Here is a 17,596-nt window from a genome sequence, read left to right as displayed (position 1 = left end):
TAACCTTAAGATATCTCTCTCTCCCCCTTTTTCCCCCCACCGCACACACGCCTATCAGAAGTGTCCAGGACACTACAGACATCAGTAAATGTGTAAGAAACTGAATGAAATGAATAAAAGCAACTAAGGGAAATAACTCATCCATGCAAGATCACAAAGGCAATGAAGAGCGTGGTGCCGAGCTTTAACCTCATTTCTGACTCCTGTGCACACGCCCTCCTGTCACAGGCTAGGTCAGAGGCCCTGCTTGAGAGGGATGATAAGCAACCACAAACAAACATTACCTCTGCTGCTCCACCTTACCCCACCCCCAGTATTTATATGCAAGATCTTTTTTGATTAAAATATTTGTATTTACAACACCATACACAGTTCAGTAGTAGTTTTGTACTTCCTGATGGGAGACAGCTCAGTCTGATGGTGGCGAGTGGCACTAGAGCTTTGGTGATGGCAGCAAAGCCATATTTACATTTATGTCAGCTTTTGTAAGTGACAGAATTTCACAGAAGACCTCACAGACCAGTCCTGAGCCTAAGGTGTCTACTACGTGACTGACTTCGCAGCACTGAAAATGTGTTTTATCAAAAGAGCAGAAAAACTAAACCAAAACAAACCTCAGAAATTTGACTGCAGAATGAAGCTCTGGGGACAGGATAAGTGGGGACATTGTGGAGAGGGAGCCCACTGACCTTCAGAGGGGGACCATGGGGGCTTTGATGATGGGTGTGGTACACTCCCAAAGTGTGTGATCCTAAACCCTGAAGAGTTGTGACCTTATACCCCTAAACTGCATACAGCATTTTAAACCAATGTGACCTTAATAAAAATTAAATTAAAAAAATGTGCTGCATGGCTTGTGATCAAATCTGGCTTGCTCTTTAAGCAGACTGAAATGAGAACACGTAAAAGAAAGTCTGGGAAAATGTAAAGGAAGAAGGTGAGGTCTGGGTGCCTCAGACCGAAATGCCACTTTCCCGAGAACTACCTGTGACCGCCAGCTACGTGAGGGTTGTGAGGGGCAGGAGTTCAAGAGTCCAACCATATGTGGATAAGATGAGGCCAAAGGAAAATGAGCAGGTTCAGCACTCAGGCTAGGGTGGGGGAGAGGGCTAGGGAACTGGGGGAGGCTGCTTTGTCCACACCCCTTGTGGGTGGCCCCGCTGGACAGGTTTTTCCACAGCTAATCAGTACTGTGTTATCAAGCTATCTGGGAGTGGGTGATTCAGCAGGAGGCACTTGAATGGCTGAGCACTGAGGTGAAGGTGTGTGTTCATAGGTTTGGGTTTATATCCAGGGGTGCCTCTGGCCAAGTGGGAACTTCCTGAGTATCATCTTCCTCCCTCGGATACTACTACTTGAGCACTGCTATGAAACTGGCACAGGGGGAGTACTCAGTAAAAGGAAACAATGCTAACTATTAGTTACCTTCATTCTGAGAGGCCTCTGTGAGTCACGCATGCTCAGAGCAGCAGGGGGCGAAGGGGTCCATGAAGTTCCCTCACTGTGTACTGAGATCCCCACAGGAACAGGTCTCCACTGGGCAGAGTGAGCCATTAAATCACAGCACTCTTAGCAGGGAGCACCGCCACAGGAAGCAAGGGGTGGTAACTCAAGAGACCTTTACAGGAGCACAGGGCAATGCGGTCACGACTGAGTGATGCCCCCTGATGGGACAGGCCAGCACTGCCTGGGGCAACAGACGCCCCTTGGTCACTGTACAGGACCAGTGTAGTTCCAGCCCACAGAGCCCCAAATAGAGGAGAAAGTTCTGGCAAGCTGAGAGCCACACCTGAAGTCACTTTCACTCACCCACCTGAAGACAGGAAGTCACGGAGACTTACGAGGGCACTCATGGAGAGAAAGCAGAGTGTCCTGGCATACAAATTTCATGCTTCAAGAGGAATGAGGGCTTTCATGGTTGAGGAAGTGACACAAAAGAGGGAAGGCTCTGGAGGTAGGTATCTGGGGGTAGAAATCCCGATTCTGATCCTGTTACCTGCCTAATCCTCAATCGCTACACTTTCAGGGTGAACGTGAGGGAGCAGCACACAGTGAGGAGTAGCACAGGGTAGCACATCACGTACCAGACCCTTTATGCTCATCTGCTATGAAACGTTAACAAATCTGGGCTGAAGCTCATCATCCCCATGGGGGAATCTGAAACAGTGGTTAAGAAACTTGTCCAAGGTCCCACAGCTGGCAATGGCTGAGCCAGGCACTCTGAACTTCAAGTCTCACCCTTACCTTTGGGAGAAAGTACCTGTTGCACATGAGCTACAAGGAAAATGCTTCTATCAGTGCTGGGAATGAGGGAGCAGCTCATAATTGGTGACTCTTGTCACTATCCCTCGGCAGAATATACAGTAGCTGCAAATTCTCTTAGTGACTAAGAATTTCAAACCCTCTGAGTTAATGCAGCTCTGGGTGAGGTCTGATTTTCATATTCCCTTTTGGCAAGATGCAGCATTTTGCTTTCTTTGCAAAAACATTTGTCATTTTCTTTCAAGAGCACTGGGAGAAAAGGAGATCCTGTAGAATATTTTTCTTAATGTTGGTAAATGAGATACACAGAAAATGGCAAGATAGTATTGCACAATTTCAATAATACTTCATAGGCTTCGTGCCTGGGATGGAGTCCTGTGAGGAGGGCAGGCCCGGATGCAGAGTTGTCTATAGAGGAAGAGACCAGGGGGCAGTGGCTGAGTCAGAGGCAGCTTGCCTGGGGGTCGGGGGAAAGGGAAGAGCTTACACAATACTTGCCACCTAGTGACCCCATCCACTTTAAGTCTATTTCTTCTATTTCCCAAGGCAAAGATGGCCACATAAACAATAAATGAGATCCTCCAAGGCATCCTCTTAGCACTTAGTAAGTTCTCAATAAAACTCCACTGCTACAATTGCTATATTCTCACATGTCCCTGAACTGGAAAAGGATTAGTGAGAAGCAAGACCAGGACTCGAGCCAGGTCTCCAGACATTTAATGTCATTCTCCTGCCAAGATATACCTTTGCTAATGGTCTTCTCCCCAGAAAAAAAAATCACCAGGACTCTGGCTAGGTTCTTGGTTCTAAAATATATTTTCTTTCCAAAAGGCATTTTCTAAAATCAGGAGAATAATAATGGTGATAGGATATAGAATAAGATAAGGTATATGTATTTTAAAATAATAAACAAAGAACCAGAAGATCGGATACTCAAGTCAGAGGTCTCTTAAATCAGAGTGGGATGGGTAGGGCTGATGCCGGCATGGTTAACGCACATCATGAGGACGAACACACAAGAGCAAGAAGGGATCCATAAAAACCACCAGCATGTGAAATCTGCCATATGCTGCCTGCCAGGCAAGGAGGAAGCTCGCTAGGCTGGATTCTAGAGCTCCCATCTGCAAAGCAAATAGGCTGGGTGTTAATTAAAGTGCTTAAGTAGATTCTTGAGGTGACTGCCTGGGACAAGGGAATCCCACAGAGAAGTCTCTTCTACTGATAGATGCCATTTGGAATGGTGCATTTTCAGTCAGTGAAATTCTCTAAGCAAACACACCTGCCTGTGTCATCTGTTTCCCTTGTTTTCAGGGCTGGAAACTTGTGAGCAAAAGTTACAGGTTTGCCCCACTCTCTGAAAGGAGACTTTCTTGTTGGCGTGTTTTGGAAGGTATATTTTAGGGCCAGGAGTGTTCCAATATATCATTTAACAGTAATAGCACACACAGACGCCCAAAACACCTGCCCAACCAAGCAAACATTCTATGTTTGAAGAGTGGGGAAAACTGGCTTCTTGCACTGATCTCTGCATCAATGAAGACTCACCCAGAAGACTCTTGGGGGCGAGGGAGCGGCATCATATTGCACCAGCTCGGGACCCTCCTGCCATGTCAGAGAAGAGACACAGCAGCGAGGCACTGAGGGGCTGCCACACCACAGCTGCAGCTCATTGTAGACCATATACAAACACTTTTGACCCACAGGGGCCTCTTCCCATCCCACAAGGGAACAACACCCAAAGCAGCAAAGGGTGGGTGAGCAAAGCCTTGTGGGAATTTGAATGGCTCGATGGTGAGCAGGGCCAAATGGGGTGCTCTTGGCTTCCTAAAAATCGTGGCAGGATTTAAGGAGGAAGTGGGGTGTGTTACAGACAGCGGTGCTGCTGGAGGCTGCAGAAAAGCCAGCCTCGTAGCACCCTGTTGCTGCTCAGGGGCCTCAGTCCACTGATGTCATGAAACTTCCCCTCATGCCACCCTTCATTCAGTGACCCCTTGAGCACTTGCAATCCAGGCGCTCTTTATTACTTCAGTCTCTACACCGAAGTGTTTGCCTCCTTCCCCAGGGGACTGAGGAGGAGGCAAACTGCCAGCCATGGCCTCGTCGGCTCCCTCTATTATCCCTTCACTCAATAGATGCACATGGGGCCTCCACTGTGACAGGGCGACTGGCTGTGATAGGGCAATTGGCTGATCTCGAGGATCCACTGTGTGCAGCGGACCGAAGGCACAGAGGACCCCGACTTCCTGGGGCTCACTCGAGGTCGGGGAGATAGACAAGAAACAAGACAGAATTCCAGGTTGCATCACATTAAGAAAATCATCAGCTCGATGAGGGAGTATAACTGGAGGTGGGCCCATTTCCTGGGCTCTAGGAACCCCTCTATAATGGGCAACACCTGAACCAAAACTGATTGAACAAGAGCCAAATACAGGAAAATCTCAGGTGACCTCGTGTGTTCCAAGCAGAGGGCGGGGGGAGGCACGCAGGTCTGAGAATGGGAAGATCAGAGGTAGCCTGTGTTGCCGGATCTCTGGAAACCAGGGGCCCCTGTATTAGGTGAGACTGGGGAGTGGAGGGTGGGAGTCACAGGCCCTGGAAGTCACACACAGGTATGGGACCCTGGCCCCAGCCTCATCCCTCCTTGCAGGACTGCCGGGTTCAAGATCAGCTCTTTTGCTCCATTGCACAGGCTGAATTCTCTATGGCACAGACCCCACAAATTACACGCTGCCGATAATGTAGCCTTAATGGCCTCCAAATACATAAGACGTGGCCACTGAGGCCTGAGGATTAGAGACCAAGGGCCAAATGAGTACCGAGTATGGCACCAGAGCTGGAGAAAGCCTGTTTATAGGTGGCTATTCCTCAACACCTCCGTCCCCTCCAATCTGGAGGACCTTCCATTAAATATGACCTCATCGCTGTGGCCTGAAGATCACCCAGCCTGGTTTGACTTAGTCTATATCCTTGAGCCTCAGCATCCTCATCGGCGACTATAGACTATGCCCACACCTGCCCACAGACTTGCTATAGGATGTAGTGTTTCTGCTACGCACATTGTAAGCGCTCAAACTCTCATTGCTATGATAATTAGGTACTGTCATCAGAAACGCACATACTTCTTTCAAAACTCTGTGTAAGAACTTTATAAACTTTTGAAAAATACCTTCTAACTGCACAGGGAATGAACATGACCAATGCCTCCAGCCATGGAAGATGCCAGAACTACACAGGGCAGTCACCACCACCATCTGCAGTTGCCTTTATGGCCCAGGCAGTGCATGGGGACCCGCCAGCATGGGTGGCTTTACTCCAAACCCACTGAGGAATGAGGGTCCTAGGACTTGGAGCTGCTGAGGGAGACACAGTGGTGTTTCCCAAGACCCAGATGACTAAGGGTAAGACCAAGGGGGCCTTACTGCTTCCCTTATGAAGGAGCATCCCTGCCTCAGGCCAGCAACAGTGGGGAAACTTAGAAAAGACCACCCCACCTAGCAGCAGGTGGGACGCTTACCTTCTTCCTGGTACTGCAGGCTTCACAGCCCTGATGGGGAAGTCATTGGGGTATTTTTTATTGTGGCAGGGAACAGGTGCCAGAGCCCGAGCTACTAACACCCTCAGTTAAGCCACGCAACGGGAATGACTGTAGTGAGAGAGCTCCCGTCTCATCACTGGCAGGAGCAGGCAGCCCTAACCCCTTTTAAAAGCCCAGGCGTCCACGCCCCACACCTGAAAACAATCCCTCAGCAGCGTTTCCTCCTGGCCTGCCAGCACAGACCTCCAGCCCCGCCCTCTGCATCTTCCAGGCTCCCTCTGCCCTGCTGGTCTCCAGGTCTCCACCCTCCTCCTTCCTGACTCCCTGGCAGGGCTGGCAAAACCGGCTCCAAGCTGAGCCTGGAGAGGCCCCCTGGGCTGTGAGCTGGTGGGTGTTTGGCCTGCTTGCTCCCGTGGCGGGTTCTGGGGTGAGGGGCCTTTTGGTGTGTTTTGAGAGGGAGCCCCTGGGTTTCCAGGCCACGTCTTGGGACTGCAGCCTGGCTCTTCAGCAGTCCTTCCAGTCCTTCATGACGTTGTTTTGTTCAATGGTCTTTTTTTTTTTTTAACGTCAGTAAGAAAGACACAATTCAAGCCCATATGAAACAAAATATTTAAGAAGCCTCTTTCCTGATGTCATGTTGCCTACAGTCTGTGTCTGGGAAACACTGGGCCACAGGCAGGACTTTATCAGTTTTCTGGTAACTCAGGTGAAAACAGTAGGAATTTGAAGGCTGAGGGTCAGTAGGTGGGTCTGACCTCAATCCAGGTGATTTCAATCCAGGCCAAAGAGGGTTCAGAACTGCCGAATGGGGAGGTTCCAACCCTTACCGCCAGAGCCCTGCTTCTCTCAGGGGAGACCCAGCAGTTGCCTTTATACTAGAATGAGGGACAGAAATTGAGATATGGTTTGAAATCTTCCTCCAGGGTCTAAGTGGTTCCATTTCTTCCTTTTGGAAGTGCCAGAGAGTGGCAAGGAAACTTTAGCATGCACCACACACAAGCCTGCTGTTAAGATGCATTTAGGCATCCCAGCGAGGGAGGGGCTGGGCCCATGAGTCACAGGTGGTCGTAATGAGCTAATTATCCTCTCCAAAAAACATCTCTGTTCAGATACCAAGTATGAGCATTTGGGGGTTGACTCTCCCTTCCCTGGCCAGTTGGTACCCTCTCTCTGCAACTCAGAGGTCTCCAAATTTTAGGATTCATCAGACTGATAGAGGGTATTGAAAATGCAGATCTTTGCGGGAAGCCCTCCAATTCCAGGAAGGCTGGAGAATGGATTTTTAAATAGATTAAATAGATTCTGATGTGGGTGACCTGGCACCCGCACTTGAAGAACACTGTTGGGGGCGAGGTCTCCGTGGTCTGCCCCCCCCCCCACCCCGCTGGGCATTTTTTTGATGCTTATCCCAAGAAGTAGCTGAGCACTAGCTATTTCTCACTGTCTCCAGTTCCCTCTTCTACCCCTGCCCACAGGAATTTTCTAGCTGACTCTAGCTTCTTCCTCCTCCCTTTAACTCCTAAATGAGCTCTGTCAGAAAAGAATCTTAGCCTTATTGAGCCTCCAGCTGGAGAGCTTAAAAATGATGCCCTCCAACACTTTATTCTCACACTAGTGAGCCCGGCACTGCCCTTGGCCCCTTTGAGGCCTGAACCTCTACTACTTACTTATCTCAAAGGCAATCATGGTGCCAGCCCCACCCTGAATCCCCCAGCCCCTGGGCACTGCAGAAACCAGCTGCCTGAGCCTCACAATCAATCCCCCTCCTCCATGGCCAAGGCAGTATGTGTTCAGGTCCCTTATGGCTCCAGTCAAGCTTCATTTCAGAATGAGATTCTCACACTGCACCTGCTCCCCAAACGGGGTGATCAGGCAGGAAACTCAATGCACTGTATGTCAATCACTTCACAACAACACAAAAACAGTAAGATGTATTTAATGCAACAGGCCCTTACTGAGCACCTGTGTGTGCAGGGCCCCATGCCAGGCCAAAGGATGGCAGGGGAGGGCCAAAGGGTGTCCTGATGCTACTGTCCTTGGCACTGTTGTCCTGTGGTGACCTGCATACTTTCCTGGTAGATGGCAGGGAAGGCACCAATAGGAACCAGTCTGTGAGCATGCCAGAGGGACGTGCCTCATTTGTCCACAGGAAAAATCTCTCTGAGCTGCCCAGCCCCACAGCAGCACAGGCGATGTCTCATGATGCAATAAGCATAAAAAGAACGTAATCTTGGGCCCTCCCTGGTGGCACAGCATGTTAAAGCACAGCACTAAGAAGCTAAAGCCACTTCAGCATGAGTTCGATCTCCTTCTGCCCCAGAGGTGACCCACGTGGAGTAGCAGACCTTTCCTGACCCGCCCGCTGCTCCCTTCAGCAGTGTACTTCGTCAATCTGCCTGTTCTGTTCCCCACTCTGTCTCTGGTGAAGTCTCTCATGGCCCTGCATGTCTGGCCTATAGCCCAGTTCTGTATGAATAAATAAATCTTTAAAAAGCAAGGCAACCCGAGTGGTTACAAACAGTCTTGACACAAGTTGCTCAGCTTCAAATCCCTACTGTGCTAGCCCTCAGCTGAGTGGTTGTGGGAAAAGTGCTGTCCTTTTCCCCATAACAGTAAAGTTCTCAATGCTGGCCACAGGCTCTGAGTTAGAGCTAAATGGTATGTAATGAAAGCAGATCTTTAAACATATAACAAACAGGTCTTCTGAGCTGGCACTTCACGCTTGGCTAAGATTCTCTTTCTCATCAACAATATAATGAAAAGACGTTGAAAGAAACATTTTGGGTGGAAGTGCCATAGGATTTACATCACAGGGTGGACACAGGATGATATGAACAAATTCACATAAAGTGCTTTTAGCAGTGCACGTGCTTAAATGTTATTACTGTTCAGAGCTCTTGGGCCTAGTCTTCCTGTCTCCACTTGCACTATAGAGACTCCTGTTTGCATCCCTGAAAATCCATATTGTCTTCCAAATACTTGCTCCATTTGATTTTTGCTTCTTCACTCAATGTTCAAGGCTCTTTATTTGTTTATCCAGTCCTGTCTTCAAGTATGCATTTGAATTTTCTTCTTTTTTTTTACATGCCAAGAACCATGCTAGGTGCTGGAGATGACTTGGTTGGGCAGCCAGCCACTCTCCCCCCTATGAAGGAGTTGCTAGTCTAGATCAGCCCGGAGAGGGATTGAACCATTCACATACAAACTGAAATTATGCATTGGATGAGTTTAAGAGGGAACAGTACCTGGAGCTGAGAAAGCATGTAAAAAGGAATTTGACCTGGGCAAAGGATTAGAGAACTGGGACATGAAGGAAATGATGTAGTTAATTATGTGGCTTGCCAGAACATTCCAGAAAAAGAAACCATGTGCCATGCACACTGGTTTTCTTATAGTAACAAATCCTAGACTTACACCATAGAGGTTGACCACCTGCTTCTGCTGCAGTTTGGTTTTGAAATGGCAACTCCCAGTTTGACTCCACAAACTGAAGGAACAGCTCCTGGGGCAGAAGATACTTTCACAGAAAAAAGGATCAAGAGCACTGGTGGAGACACGCCATGGGTCTGATTTTCTGCTCGGAAGGCAACTTGTCATGTCTGCCAAAGCTTAAAGACAGTGGGCCAAAGATGGGGGGATCTTCAAAGCTGGGGACATAGCAAGGGATGAAGCATGTGCAGGGACATAATTGTTCATAGGGAAGATATGGGAATGAAGAAATGACAAAATAATATAAACCATTATACTAACACCCTGTGGTAGGAGGTGCATGAAAAAACCCTGGTAAAAATGTAATGAGAGATGAGTGACAGCAGGCAAGTGCACCTGACACTTCTTCCATGAGGTCAGTGAAGACTTGATCTCTACCCACCCAATGTATTTCCTTAGTTGTTTGAAAAATTCATCTCATGTTTTTCAAGTTTCTGAAGTAACACAGTCATCAGAGAAAATTTGATATTCACACACACACACACACACAAAAGACACAAAAAACCCTTTGTGACTCAGAAAGACTAGACTGATAAATATTTTGATGATTATATTGCTATATTTTTAGATACTTATAAATGTAGATAAAGTATTTTTTTTTAAGATTTATTTATTTACGCATACAGAACTGGGGAACAGGCCAGATGTGCAAAAGCAGTGAGAGGGTTTACCAGAGACAGAGTGGGGAGCAGAACAAAGTACACTGCTGAGGGGAGCAGGGGTGGATCAGGAGAGGTCTGCTGTACTATGTGGGTCACCTCCAAGGTGGGGATTGAACTCATGCTTTAGCTTCTTAGTGTTGTGCTTTGACCCACTGTGCCACTAGGAAGGGCCCGATAAAGTACTTTTAAACAAAAAGAATCAGATCATATTCTTCATCATTTGTTCAGAATATTTTCACATTATTAAATATTCACCCCATTGGCCATCCTATCAAAAGTGATTAAACACCATCCCAATAAAGTCTTAATGACATTCTTCAAAGAAATAGAAAAAATATTGATGAGACTCATATGGAACTACAAAAGACCTTGAATAGCCAAAACTTTCATGTCTAAGAAGGAAGAGAATGGAGGCATTATAATCCCAAACTTCAAGCTATACTACAAAGCCATAATAATAAAAACTGCATGGTACTGGAACAAGAACAGACATACAGACCAGTGGATTTAGATAGAAAACCCAGATATAGACCCACAGGTTTATGGGCAGCTAATCTTTGACAAAGGAGCAAAGAAGATACAACAGAACAAAGAAAGTTTGTTCAGCAAATGGTGCTGGGAAAACTGATACATGCAAAAAAATGAAACTAGATCACTACCTCGCACCAAACACAGAAATCAACTCTAAGTGAATTAAAGACCTAGACATAAGAACGAAAGCAAAGATAAGCCAAACACTACACGACATACACTTCAGCAACATCTTTGTAGATTCAGCACCCAATGCAATGATAGTGAAGGCAAGGATAAATAGATGGGACTATATCAAGTTAAAGAGCTTCTGTATAGAAAAAGAGGCATTACAAAAAAACAGACATTCCACTGACTGGGTGTCGGAGACCGGCTTCAACTTTTGAGGTGTCTGGAGGCAGCACAGGCAGGACCCTAAGATGGGAAGGCGTCGGCGTGCAGAGACTCCAAGAGGGGGGAGAGGGAGTAAGGAAGACAAGGGAGTCGGAGTTGGGTGCAAAACTTCCTGCTCATCTTTTTGCAGGTCTTTATTTATACTGTTTAGCAATATTTAGTTACAATAATGCCTCAGGTAAGTTAATAAGAAATTGACATAAAAGTTTTAAAGGAAGAGGAGAACAATGCATCCTCTTCCTGCTACTTTATGGCACACTATACTTTCATGTACACGGATGTTTAACTGTGACTTTAAAGGATCAGGGTCTGGGAAAGGATGAGCTGTTAGCAAAGGATTTAGGAGTCCTAGTGAAGTGATAAATTGTGTTAGCAGAGTCGTCAGTGATAGCCTAAAGTGAAGCTAATGGCTAACTTAAGGTTAGCAGAGAGTAGCTAGTGTTTGTTTTAGGAAGAGGTTAAATAAGACTAGCATAGAGTAATTAGTGATTGTTTTAGGAAAAGAGTAAATTAAGAAGAAGTCACATAGTTGTGCATTGAGCAAAACCTGTGTTGATAATGTTAGGAAATTGTCCATGGGTCCTTATGCCCTGAGAGTTATCTTAAGAATCACTTTTTGTCAAAAGACCAAAGAAGTTTTCCAGGAATCTTGATGCTCCGGGGTCTTATCTCTCCAGGAGCTTGCCTTTTGTCTTCAGTCAAAGGAATTTCCTGCCCAGAAGCAGCTCAGCTTGTACTTTGCCCAGACCAGGTAGCCAATTTAGAGCTAAGGCAAGCCAGTTACAAACTGATGTTGCTACAATATTTTTTGATATTATGATTATACAAAAAAGGGAGGTCATAACATAAGTTAGCAGTGGAAATTCTGATTTTTCAGAGCTTTTCCCCAGCTACCCGGAATCTGTCAGACGATAGCCGTTGCATAGCTTGTGTCAACTGGGAAAAAATTTTCTCACAAAAATCTAGATTGATCACAAAGATATACAAAGAACTGATAAAACTCAACAAAAATAAAGAACCCCATCAAAAAAATGGGCAGAAGAGCTAAAAAGACATTTCTCCAAAGAGGAAATGCAGATGGCCAACAAGCATATGAAAAATGTTCAACATCACTTGTAAAAAGGAAGATGCAAATTAAAACCACAATGAGATAACACCTCACCCCAGTGAGAATGGCACATCTTCAACCAACTAGCAACAACAAATGTTGGTAAGGATGTGCAGAAAAAGGAACTCTCCTGCATTGCTGGTGGGAATGCAAACTAGTACAACCACTATGGAAAACTGTTTGGAGGTTCCTCAAACTGCTAACCATGCAGCTTCCCTATGACCCAGCAATCCCACTTGTAGGTATCTGCCCAAAGGCACAAAAACACTGATTCAAAAAGATACCTGCATCCCCATGTTTATTGCTACTTTATTCACAATTGGAAAAACATGGAAACAACTCAAATGCCCAGAAGTGCCTGACTGAATTAAAAAGATGTACATATATAATGGAATATAAAAAAAAATAAACACATGCCTTTTGTAACAACATGGATGGAGCTGGAAAAGATCATGCTTAGTGACATAAGCCAGAAAGAAAAGGAAAAATAAAGGATGGTTTCACTAGTAGCAGGAGTATAATGGACCAGGTGAGAAAATAATAATAATAATAATGAACAGCCATATACCAGAGACATTTTATGGGGGGTGTAATGGGGGATGAGATAAAAAACATTGGGGGAGGGAAATGCACTGGACTATGATGATGATATAAACTGTGCCTTCCTGCTCCCCTTGTTATTAGGGGGGCAAGGCCCCCTGGTGAAGGGAAACCCATGGGGATTACAAGTGAGATGGAAAAATGCACAAAATGATGCAAAAATAAACTATTATATTATTAAAAAAATAAAACTAGTGTTATTTTGAGAAAAAATATTCTCCCCATTTTCCTCATCATATCAGGTACTGTAATTTAACTTGTCCTCAACTATGGGCCACGTAGGTTTTTGTAGTATTTCCATTTCATAAAGTATCTGCAATGGGATACTTATATTTAGCAAAATCAGTATATATATCAAATGTGCATTTTTTTAAAGATTATAACAAATTTAAAGGCCATGTATACATATTGCCAGTTATTCCACAAGAAAAGTTGTAGCAAATCTCCATGCTGTTGATAATTATCTTATATTGCCAATTTAATCAGTAGAAGATATTGTCTTATTTTTATTTTGCATTTGTTTGATAATTAAGGACAGACTTTATTTCCGATAATTCCCAGTGCTTTCATTAAAGAATGGTCTTTCTTGATTAAAAATTGGCCCTTCCAGGTCTTCTGATTAGAATGTACATCCTACCCATCCTCCCCACTTCCTACCCCACCCCACCCCACAAATGTTAACTCTTTGTCCCTTATATCTCATTGCAAGGTTTCTTCTGTTTCCTACAAGGGAACTTCTCTGATGGCTTCTACCTCTGATCATCTCCTTCAATGGAGCTGCCTGTGAGGATGTCACCAGTTGGATCTACGTATAAGGCCAATGACATGGCTCACGCCCCAGATGAAGACAGTGACCTTCTGCAATTCTATCACCTTCCTACAGCATGTCGCTCTGTGCACTGCCTGCATTCTGGCCTCTGCATCAACATTTGTGAGTAATCCTAAGAAAAATCATGATGGGTGGGCAATTTTGACTTGATGGATGACTGCATTGCTGAGCATTGTATGTGACTCTATTAATAAAAAATGGTGGACAAGAAGTCATTATGAGTGCCATCAGGATCTCCTTTTGAGACTGGATTCTAATATCATTTTTTCAACTTTTATGATGAAGGGTAGCCTCTAGGGAATCCTCACGTGACAGGAACCCATTGACTTTATGTCCTAATATATTCTTTTCCTCATAGTCACAGTCAAAGAACTTCTACTCATTCCACTTGTGGCCTTCACTGAATTTTTAGTTAGCATATGAAGGCTTTTCCCTCCTGTTACAGGTTGTGCTAATGTCTTGTTATGGCAGTATGAGGATGTAAACTGTGCCTTCCTGCTCCCCTTGTTATTAGGGGGACAAGGCCTGGCAACAGGAGAATGCCATTATGAGCAGAGCACTCAACTCCGTGAGAGTGGGGAATGCGGAAGAAGGGCAGTGCCTGTTGACACAGCCTTGCCTCCTAGGGTGGAAGATTAAACCTCAAGCCCCAGGTGGACTGGGTTTAGGGTGACTTATCTCTCTATTGGCATCATTTTAAAACTGGCCTTGCTTTATCTGGGATCTTTCATTCCCTTGCTCACTTGGCCCTGGCTTGAAGGAGCTGGCCTAAAATCTCTCTGTCTTTGTCCATCATGTCACACTGTCTGGGCCACTAAACCCAGAAGCCTTCATATAGTTCCCCCACCAGTGACTAGAATGGTTATATGAGAAGAGGCCCATCTGCTGTCCCTCCATGCACCACTATTATCAGCTGGCATCTGAGGCTCATATACAGTCAAATACACCTTCTCCTTGCCACTCTCTCCACTTCCCAGAGATTATTTGTCTCCTTCCACTCCTGCTAGTAGTGGTAGCATCTTGGTTTTTAACCACTGCTCTCCAAATCAAGCCAAGGCACACCTGAACAGGTGTTCTCTGCATGAATTACTTAATTAAAACCTTTCCCTGGAGGCACTTGAAATACCAGAGGAAGAGAGCAAAGCTCAGAGATTTAATTTTGAGTAAGTCCTTTATTAAAATGGAAGGAAACACAATCTGCCTACTTGAACTCAGGAGACTACATTAAAAATCCACCAGCAAATGAAGAGACCTTTCAGTCAACTGCTGCTTCCAGAGTGTGGTGTAAAGAACACATTAGGATAACACAGGCAGCCTGGGAAAAATTCAGATTCCAGGTTCTATAGCAGAGCTCAGAAGGTGGAGCCTGGGATTCACATTTTCACACATACCATCCCAGATAATTTCTATGTACAAAAAGTTTGAGAATCAGTAGGGAGCTTAGTGATACTCTGATGGGAGGGAGAATTTGGAAATGATACTGACTTAAAACCCTGTGTCACAACATTGTCTGAAGACTGCTTCTTCCATTCAATTTTTAGGCCTGTGAAGAGAGGGATGAGGTGACATCAGCCCCGCTCCAGACCCAGCCCAGAGTCTACCGACAGGATCACAAACTCTGGGGCATCATCAACCCTCATGTGCAAAAGGCCTTGGTGAGCCTGATACATACTAGAAATTGAACAGAAGGATCTTTTCAGAGAAGCTACTCCTCCCAATGGGAGGTTCTTTGGTCTCTATGCACCACAGATTTCTTAAGGTCTGGATATATTAAATCCAAGACATGGCTTCAAGAAAAGGAAACATTATTCTCATTTCACAGCAGAGCAGAGTGAAGCTCATGGAAGGTGACTTGAAGATGTGCAGCTAGTAAGGGACAGACTGGGTTGAATTTAGGGTCGCTTTGATGGCATGTCCAGGTTTTTCCTTATTCTACTGATGCCCCAATTGCCAGCTTTGTACATCTCTGCAGAGAGATCTACCCATTTGTTTATTGAGATGTAAATGATATGTAAATTAGGTTATATTCAGGTATACAACATAATGATATTGTAAACTGATCACAATAAATGATGTTAATATTGATCACCACACATTTACTATTACTATTTTTGACTTGTGATTAAAGCTTCTAAAATCTACTCAAATTCCAAATACATAATAAAGTCTTGCTAATTAGAATTGAGCCCCTTCATCTATTTTTTCTCCTCCCTACTTCCTGCCTCTGGTAACAACCAATCTGTTCTCTATGAATATGACTTTAAAATATTAAGTTCCACGTATAAATGAGACCATCTGGTATTTGTCTTTCTCTGACTTACTTCATTTAATATAATGCCTTCAAGGTCCATTCATCCATGTAGTCAAAAAGGGCAACACATCTTTTCCATGACTTAGTAATATTCCACAAATGTGTGTGTGTGTGTGTGTGTGCGCGCGTGTACGTGTGCATGCATATGCACTCATACATGCATGTTTGAGAGAGAGAGAGAGAAGAGATATTTTTGTTTTATCCATTTACTCATTAGTGGACATACTTAGGTTGTTTTCATGTGTTGGTTATTGTAAATACTGTTGAAATGAACTTGGAGGTACAGATATCTTTTTGAGTTAGTATTGTCATTTCCTTCAGATGTATACTCAAAAGTGAAATTATTGGATATTTCAGATAGTTCCTGAAGAGTAACATTCTGTCTCTTTTTGCATCACGAATCATCAGGTCATCATCCTGAGGATGTCTGCCTTGTGAGAACTTGAGACCTGCCCAAATATACAATCACCTAGAAGTGATTTAAAAGGATTCACTGGAACTGATAGGTTGGAGAAATAGCCTGAATATTGTGGGACTGTCTCTCCTGCTATCCAGGCAGCAAGCTGAAATAGTCATGCATTTTCTTTATTCTGTTCCAGTAACCAAAATACAACACATTTTGTTGATTGGAAGAAATCAGAAGGTCAAACAGATGAATATTCATTCACAATGAATATACATTCTGCTGAAGGAAGATCTGTACTTTTGAAAAATCAGTTACAGGTCATGTTTGGTTGGCCTAGAGCAAATAGGAAACACCATCCATTTATTCCTTCACCTCCTATGCCCAGTATGAGTTCACAGTTACAGGAACTGTAACCACATGTGAAAAAACCTAAGAGGATAAACCAATCAGATTTGTGAGTTGAGCTGCTCTTTTGACTAGGAAGTAAAGATTTTATAGACACTGTTGGCAGGAATGGGCAAGAACAGGAGCAAATGGAGGAAGGTTTCTTAGCAGAAGGAATCACATGTGAAGAGTATATTATAGAGTCAGGTGATGTAGTTCCTGTAACTGTTCCTAACCCATCTCTATCCACAGGGGAACCCAGACCAAGACTGAAATGCAAATATACTTCAGTTGATTGGTTCAAAGTCCTTATTAGCCCAATTTATTGCCGTTATCAGCAGAATCAATATTATTATAATATTATTATAGCAGCACATAGGATCACAGAATTTATTAATGCATTTAGACACTAGGAACAGGGAGAAAGGAGAATCCTGTTCCCCTCTTCACATGTTAGAGACATTCAGGGTTCACGTGTGATACCACCCACTTAAAGGGGAGTCTGACATACTGTAATGTAACAGAAGTCAGAAATGGAAAATATCTCAAAGAAGTAGAAAGCTTAGGGAAGCCAGGAAAACTAGTCTACACATTTTATTTATTCTTTATAGCTTTATTTTTTAAAAGCTATTATTGAGAAAAGTTTCCCTAACACCCAACTCTAGGCTGCGTCCCATGAAACCATACTAGCACCCTTTAAACTGCAAGTCTAACTGGAGTAAAGGTCATCTGTCTTACTCCTGCTTCCACAGAGCCAACCCCAGGGTTCTGGTGAACGAATGAATGACGGGAACAGAGGCACCCATGCTGCGGGAGGGCTTCTCCAGGCTCTGTACATTCCTGCCATCTCTAAGCTCGGAGTGTGGCTCTCCCTCTCAACTACAATTATGGCCCTTTGGAAAGATCCAAGCTCATTTTTAGGCTTGGCTCCCTTGATGTATCTGTAGATAACTCCTCTACGAAATTTATCTATGGATGAGATGCAGTGGCTAATGGCTCGGCAGTACAGCCTGGAGCATTACTTTTACAGTATGCTTTGTGCATCATAAGCCAAGGTACTGGAATCCATGATGAGAAAATGAAATC

This window comes from Condylura cristata, unplaced genomic scaffold (genome assembly GCF_000260355.1).
Source record: "Condylura cristata isolate star-nosed mole 26May11 unplaced genomic scaffold, ConCri1.0 scaffold00026, whole genome shotgun sequence".
Taxonomy (NCBI): Eukaryota; Metazoa; Chordata; class Mammalia; order Eulipotyphla; family Talpidae; genus Condylura; species Condylura cristata.
This window is presented reverse-complemented; position numbering follows the sequence as displayed.